Source organism: Choloepus didactylus, assembly GCF_015220235.1.
Source record: "Choloepus didactylus isolate mChoDid1 chromosome 25 unlocalized genomic scaffold, mChoDid1.pri SUPER_25_unloc1, whole genome shotgun sequence".
NCBI classification, from domain to species: Eukaryota; Metazoa; Chordata; class Mammalia; order Pilosa; family Megalonychidae; genus Choloepus; species Choloepus didactylus.
Genome location: NW_023637606.1, coordinates 1,479,804 through 1,487,895, shown reverse-complemented (window position 1 = coordinate 1,487,895; position 8,092 = coordinate 1,479,804).

Below are 8,092 nucleotides of genomic sequence, written 5' to 3'. Positions count from 1 at the left end.
GAAGATCTGAGTGCAAGAAGCTGCAGGACTGGGAGAGGGGAGCTAGAGTTCTGCATCTCTGTGCACAGTCCCATAGCAAAGTGGAATCCCCACCCTGACACACTGGGTTTCCTGGGCCTGAAGACATCACACATTTCATCCGTTGGCTCAAAGCAAATAGTTTGGAATCAGGTGGACCTGGTTCAAACCCTATCACTGCCATGTAGTAGCTGGGTGAGCTTTGGAAAATCACTCAGTCTTTCTGAGCTTAGAATGCTGATGTTCACCTTGATTCTCTGTTGGGAGGACTGAATAAATAGCCATGAGTAGCTGTACACAGTAGGTGCTTAATAAACAGTGTCCTCCATGGACCAGGTCAAGGCAACAGTCCTCTTGGCACTTTGCTAAGGGTGAGAATAGCCCCTTCTCCCTTGCAAAGCCTTCTAGTGATCATTGCCTGGTGATTGAGTATACTGGTTTTGTCCATTCCATCCCACAAGGAACCAGGGATCCTTGGAGAAATGGCCAAGTCAAGGTCAAGGGCAGGGAAAGTAGAGAGCAAATCTGGGACTTTTGTTTTCAACAGCTTTATCAAGTAGCATTTACAGCCCATACAATTCACTTGCTTTAATTGTGTAGTTTTATGGTTTTTAATGAGCGTACAGAGTTGTGCAGCCATCACCACAATCCAGTTCGAGAACATTTCCATTACATCCCAAAGATCCCTCTTGCCCGTTAGCAGTCACACTCCATTCCCATCCCCAGCCCTTGGCAAGCACTCATCTGTTTGCGTCTCTAAAGTTATTTTGTTTCTGAACATTTCATACATACTGGTTTCCCAGGGCTGCCAAGAGAAAACTCCCCAAAATGAGTGGCTTAAAACAACAGAAATTCATTGTTTCATGGTTCTTGGGTTGAGACGTCTGGAATCAAGTGTCAGCAGGGCTCTGGGGGAGGATCTTCCCAGCCTCTTCTGAGCTTCTGGCAGTTACCAGTCATTGTTGGCGTTCCTTGGCTTGTAGATGCCTCACTGCAGTTTCTTCCTCTGTCTTCAGATGACGTTCTCCTCTCTGTGTCTGTGTCCAGATTTCCTGTTCTTTCAAGGATATGAGTCATTGGATTATCTGCAAAGACCCTATGTCCGAAAAAGGTCTCTTTCACAAGTACTGGGGGCGTAGGATCAAACATATCTTTTTGGGGGACACAGTTCAAGCCACATCATATAAGTGGAGTAACAGAGTATGTGGTCTTCTCTGGTCTCTTTCACCGAGCACGATGTTTTCCAGGTTCATCCATGTTGCAGCGTGTGTCAGTGCTACATTCCTTTCTATGGCCAAATAGTCTTTATTTTATCCATCAATTCACACGGACATTTGGGTCATATCCACATTGAGGCTATTGTGAATAATGCTGCATGAGCATTTGTGAACAAGCTTTTGTGTGGACGTACATCTGAGATGTTTTTCATGCCAGAAAGCAAAGAAATTCTCAAAGAATGATGAGGATCTGATAAGAAGACACAGAAACCAACTTGAAGGGCTTTCTCTGGCCAAATCTAGGTCAACTTGAGCATTGACGTGTATAATGACAGTGTTGCATAATAATTTGTGGAATAAAATAGATTCCAAGCCCGTGGTGATCCTCACAAGAAAAATGAGTAAATGGTGGGAAGAAGGAAAGCTATTCTTAGAGGAATGTAGATTAAGTAAATTTACAATTAGAAATCACCATTTTGAAGCCCTCCATCAATGTAATATTTGATTCAAACTAGAATCGTTAATGAATGCTAAAATCGGAAAGGAAGAATCGGTTGGAAATGGTCTCTTTATGGTTTAAAAACTCACCACACAGATTGCATATTAATTACAAAGGGGGAAAATGCATCTCCATGGTGAAGGAACCCAGCAGACGCCACCTTTACCGAGAGATCAGTGTCAACTTCACTGGCGATGGGTCAAATATGTATTCATATAATTCATATTCATATAATATGCATAATCTCCACGCCTTCTGATACAATATACTGAGAAGGACACATCACCAATTGGTATTTTTTCCAAAAATATATAGCCTGACTCTAATCACAAGGAAACATCTGACAAAGTCAAATTCAGGACATTCTACAGAACAAGTGTCCTATATTCTTCAAAAATATCAATGTCATGAAAGTCAAAAAAAGAAAAGACTTGGAAACTTTCCTAGAGGAAAAGAGGCCAAAGAGAATGGATGCTGAATTGGAGAGAAAAGAAAACAACTGTAAAGGACATTACTGAGACCAAGGGAAGAATGTGCATGTTGGCTGATTCACTGATCATTTTTCTGTCTCGCTGTCACATTTCCTGAATGGAGCCACTTGCTGTGCTTACACAGGAGAATTCTTGCTGGGTGTAGAGGTTACAGGAAAATAAATTCTGAAGTCAGACCTGGGTTTGAATCCTGGTTCTGCTCATCAGCAGTTGTCTATGGCTGGTCAAGGGTCCCCAGCCTCTAATTTTTATATGAATCTTGTATGGTCATTAAATGAGGCACCATAGGAAAACCTTATCATAAATGATCAATAAATCCACCCATTAATATTACTACTGCCACTACTATTGATGTGATTACCATCAACTGTTTTGCATTCGTTCTTCCCATGGGGGTAGCCAACAGGGAATATACTGAGCCCATTTACAGTTGGGGAAACTGAGGCCTGGGATCACACTGTCAAGTCGACGGTGGAGCTCTGGCTAGGACCACATCCCACCTGCTCTGACCCTCCTCTTCTGCCGCCTCCCTGGCAGCTCTCCGGGCGCTGCTGTCTCACAGGAGCGACCAGACTCTCTGCATCCTCCCCGTGGAACTGGAGCCGGCGGTTACCATGACCACAGGTGATGCAAGATGGTGGGCCCATTGCTGGGTCTTGCTTTGGACCTCCTCCTCAGTTACTACGAGCCCGAGGCCATCTAATTGGTACCTCTGGAAGCGGGAGTTACCCAGTAATAGCTCATCCCCAGGATCAGCACAGCCCCAGGGACTCCAAGCTTTGTAGGCAAAGGTGCAAGGTGTTTACTGATCCGAGTCAGATGGCTCTGCACCCAAATCTTGCTCTGCCACTGACGAGCTGTGTGCCCGGGTCAAGTGGTCTCCCTATCTGAGCCCCAGCTTCTTCTACTGCAAGAGGGGCACCCTAACTATCACATCTTGGTGCTCATTTATTCAGTCAACAAATGCCATTGACAAAACCAAGTGTTGGTGAGAATGTAGAGAACTAGGAATCCCACCCGCTGCTGTCAGGATTGTAAATCTGTACCACCACTTTGGAAAACTGTAAGGCATCGTCTACTAAAACTAAAAATAAACTTACCCCATGGCCTAGCAACCCATTCCTGGATGTATAGTCAAGAGAAAGGAGAGCACATATCTACCAAAAGAACATGTACAAGAATGTACATAGTATAGAGAGATTAGACATCAACAAAGTTAAAAACTTTTGTGCTTCAAAGAACACCTCACGGAATGAAAAGAAACCTCACAGAACAGGAAGATATATTTGCAAATCGAAGTCTGATAAGGGACTTGTATCTAGATTATATAAAAACACTCGTACAACTCAGTAATAAAAAGACAAATAAACACATTAAAAAATAAGCAAAGGATCTGAGTAGATGTTTCTCCAAAGAAAATATACAAATAGCCAATAAACATATGAGAAGATGCCACCAGGACAATGCAAATCAAAACCATAGTGAGATACCACTTTCCACCCAATAGGATGGCTAGAATAAAACAGATAATGGCAAGTGTTGGAGAGGATGTGAAGAAACAGAAACACTCATTCATTGCTGGTGGGAATGTGAAACGGTGCAGCCACTTTGGAAAATAGTCTGTCAGCTCCTCACAGTCACCATAAGTCCCAGCAATGTTTGTGGCAGCATTATTTGCAACAGCCCCAAAACGGAGACATCACAAATATCCATGCACAGAAGATTGGATACACAAAATGTGGTCCAACCACGCAATGGAATATTATTCAGCCATAAAAAGAAATGAAGCTCTGATACATCTGCAACGTGGATGAACCTTGAAGACATCACATTGAGTGAAATAATCTAGTCACAAAGGACCTCATAATATCTGATCCCATTGATAGGAAATGTCCAGAATAGGAAAATCCATAGAGACGGTTTGTAGATTAATGGTTGTCAGGGGCTTGGAGGATGTGAGTTGGGCAGTGACTCTGCAATGGGTGTGAGATTTCTTTGGGGTCTGTAAAAAGTTCTAAAATTGTTTTTGGTGATGGTTGCACAACTCCATGAATATACTAAAAATCATTGTATTGTATACTTTAAATAGGTGACTTGTGTGGTATGTGAATTATAGCTAAATAAAGCCCTTATTTAAAAATAAAAATAGAATAAAATGACAGGATAGGAATAGAAAAAAAGAGGAAAAACATTTTTTTCAGAGAATACACATATAGCTTTAATCATAATAGCCTCAAACTGGAAATGACCCGAATGTCCACCAACAGGAGATGGCAGATGGGTTGTATAGCCACACAGAGAACACTGGACACAGTGAAATGTGGCTGAGTGCCACATGGATGAATCTCGTAGACATTATGAAAAGTGAGAGAAGACAGAGACGAGGGAACGCATTGTACCTTCCACTTACATGAAGAGCCAGCATAATCCATGGGATGGGAAGTTGGGATGGTGGGTACCTGGAGAACAAGGGGTCCTTCGGGTTTGCTGGAAATATCTTATATATCTGCAAATTATTCACCAAGCTGTACACTTAAGGGAGGGAGGGAGAGGGAGAGAGGGGGCAGCTGCTGGAGCAGCGCACGTGGGAAGGAAGAGGGGGCATTTCTAGAGCAAAGGCTGGGGGTGGGCTCGGGCGAGGGTCTGGACGTCCAGCTGTGGCAACAGCAGGGTGCCCGGGATACGGGTGCCGCCGATTGATGGAGCCAGGTGTACTTGGTGAAGCAAGAAGTAAGGCTCCGTGTGATCCCACTGATATGAAATAAGCAGAATTAGCAAATTCTTAGAGTCAGAAACTAGAATAGACGTTACCAGGGTGAGGATAGGGAATGGAGAGTTAATGCTTAAATTGTTTGGGGTGATGGAAAAGTTTTGGTGACGCACGGTGGTGATGGTAGCACGACATCGTGAACGTAATTCGCAGCACTGAGATACATATTTGAACGTGGTTCAAAGAGGAAATTTTAGGTTCTATACGTTACTGGAATAAAATTAAGGAAAAAATAACATAGTACTGTACAACATAAATGGAGAACCCTAATTTAAACCATGGGCTATAGTTTATAGTTCAATTATAAAAATGTTCTTTCTTAATTATAACAAATGTATCACATGAATGCAAGGTTGGTACATGGGAATTCTGGGTTTTATGTATGATTTTTCTGTAAACCTACAATTTCTATGATAAAAAAAAGAAGTAAGGCTCTCAGGAAAGAGACGGGGAGGGGGGGGCAGGGAGAGAGAGGGGGGAGAGAGAGAGAGAGAGAGACAGGGAGGAGAGAGGGAAAGAGAGAGAGAGAAGCAGAAGGCAGGGAGAGAAGTTAAATTGTCATCCTTGGGAGTGAGAAAGGAAACTTACCAAGGAAACGTGCACCCATCCCTGGGCATGCTGCGTGCCCATGGGGATTGCGTGGCATTTAATTTAAAGTGAGATCAAGACACACACACAAACAAACAAACAAAAAAACACAAAACAGAACCAGGCTGTATTCATTGAGCATCTACTACGTGCAGGGGCTGAGTTATATCCTGGGATCCTGCAGAGGGAGAGAGTGGGACAGGGGTCCTCCGGGAGGTGAGAGTGTGGGAAGGCAGGCACATAACAGCTGGGTCAATGAAACACTCTATTTAAAAACTGTATATAATCTTTAGTAACCGATGCTCTGTTGGATTCCCCTGAGGTCTCCTGCTGGGGAGGGGACCTGAGTTAGGTGCATCCCTGGGGGGGGGGGCTTCTGGGTCCCTCAACGATGATCATCAGTATCGATCGTCATGTTGGGAGTGGCACGTATTGAGCGCTCGATGTCCGCCAGGCTTTGTTCTCAGCGCTGCACTTGCTCCATCCCAGTTCAGCCTTACTACCCTCTGAGCTGGGGACTGTTTTCACAGCTGTGCAGACAGACCCCAAGATGGCCCTGAGGGTCCCCGATGGCCCCTCCTCCTGGAGTCCGTGTCTTGTAACCAATAGAATATGACAAAGTGATAGGGTGTAGCTTCCAAGAATAGGTTACAGCGGTGGCATGGCTAGAGGGAAACACCTGAAACTATCAAACTGCAACCCAGTAGCCTTGACTCTTGAAGACGATTGTGTAACATTTAGCTTACAAGAGGTGACAGTGTGATTGTGAAAACCTTGTGGATCACACTCCCTTTATCCAGTGTATGGATGGATGAGTAGAAAAATGGGGACAAAAACTAAATGAAAAAATAGGGTGAGATGGGGAGGATGATTTGGGTGTTCTTTTTTACTTTTACTTTTAGTTTTTATTCTCATTTTTATTCTTTCTGGTGTGAGGAAAATGTTCAAAAAATAGATTGGGGTGATGAATGCACAACTATATGATGGTGCTGTGAACAGTTGATTGTATGCCATGGATGACTGTATGCTATGTGAATATATCTCAATAAAACTGAATTTAATAATAAAAAAAAAAACAAAACTTGTGACTCGCACTCTCTTTATCCAGTGTATGGACAGATGAGTGGGAAAATGGGGACAAAAATTAGATGAAGAAGAGGGTGGGATGGAGGGGATGGAAAGACTGAGGTGTTCTTTTTTGCTTTTATTATTATTTTGGAGTAAGGAAAAAGTTAAAAAATGGATTCTAGTGATGAATGCACAGCAGTATGATGGTGCTGTGAATAATCGACTGTATACAGTGGATGAGTGTAGGTGTGTGAATATATCTCAATTAAACTATATATTTTTAAGAAAGTAAATGAACAATGGGGGGAGGAGGGGAACGGGATGTTTCGGATGTTCTTTTTCATTTTAATCTTCATTTCATTCTTTGGAGTAATGAAAATATTCAAACTGATTCTGGTGATGAATGGACAACTCTATGGTGATACTGTGAATAACTGATTGTACACTTTGAATGATTGTATGTTATGTCATTATGTCTCAATAAAATTGTTTTTAAGACAAAAAAAGGAGTGTACCTAGACATCCCTGAAGATCAAGAAAGTGATTAAATGAGAGGGAGGGGTAGCCACAGACAAGTTAGGATTTAACAAAGGATTACAAATACTGAATCTTTTTTTTTTTAATCTTCATTTTATTGAGATATATTCATATATCATGCAGTCATACAAAACAAATCGTACTTTCGATTGTTCACAGTACCATTACATAGTTGTACATTCATCACCTAAATCAATCCCTGACACCTTCATTAGCACACACACAAAAATAACAAGAATAATAATTAGAGTGAAAAAGAGCAATTGAAGTAAAAAAGAACACTGGGTACCTTTGTCTGTTTGTTTCCTTCCCCTATTTTTCTACTCATCCATCCATAAACTAGGCAAAGTGGAGTGTGGTCCTTATGGCTTTCCCAATCCCATTGTTACCCCTCATAAGCTACATTTTTATACAACTGTCTTCGAGATTCATGGGTTCTGGGTTGTAGTTTGATAGTTTCAGGTATCCACCACCAGCTACCCCAATTCTTTAGAACCTAAAAAGGGTTGTCTAAAGTGTGCGTAAGAGTGCCCACCAGAGTGACCTCTCGGCTCCTTTTGGATTCTCTCTGCCACTGAAGCTTATTTCATTTCCTTTCACCTCCCCCTTTTGGTCAAGAAGATGTTCTCCGTCCCACGATGCCAGGTCTACATTCCTCCCCGGGAGTCATATTCCACGTTGCCAGGGAGATTCACTCCCCTGGGTGTCTGATCCCATGAAATACTGAATCTTTATATAAATATTTCTAGATGCTTGGGTGTTGGGGTAACTAGAAGGAAATAGCTGAAGTGGTGAAACTGTAACCCATAACATTCTTTGAAATTTGCTCTATAGCTACTTGTTAAATTGTACTTTGAAAGTTACCACCTTTCTGTATATATCTTATATTTCACAATAAGGAAAG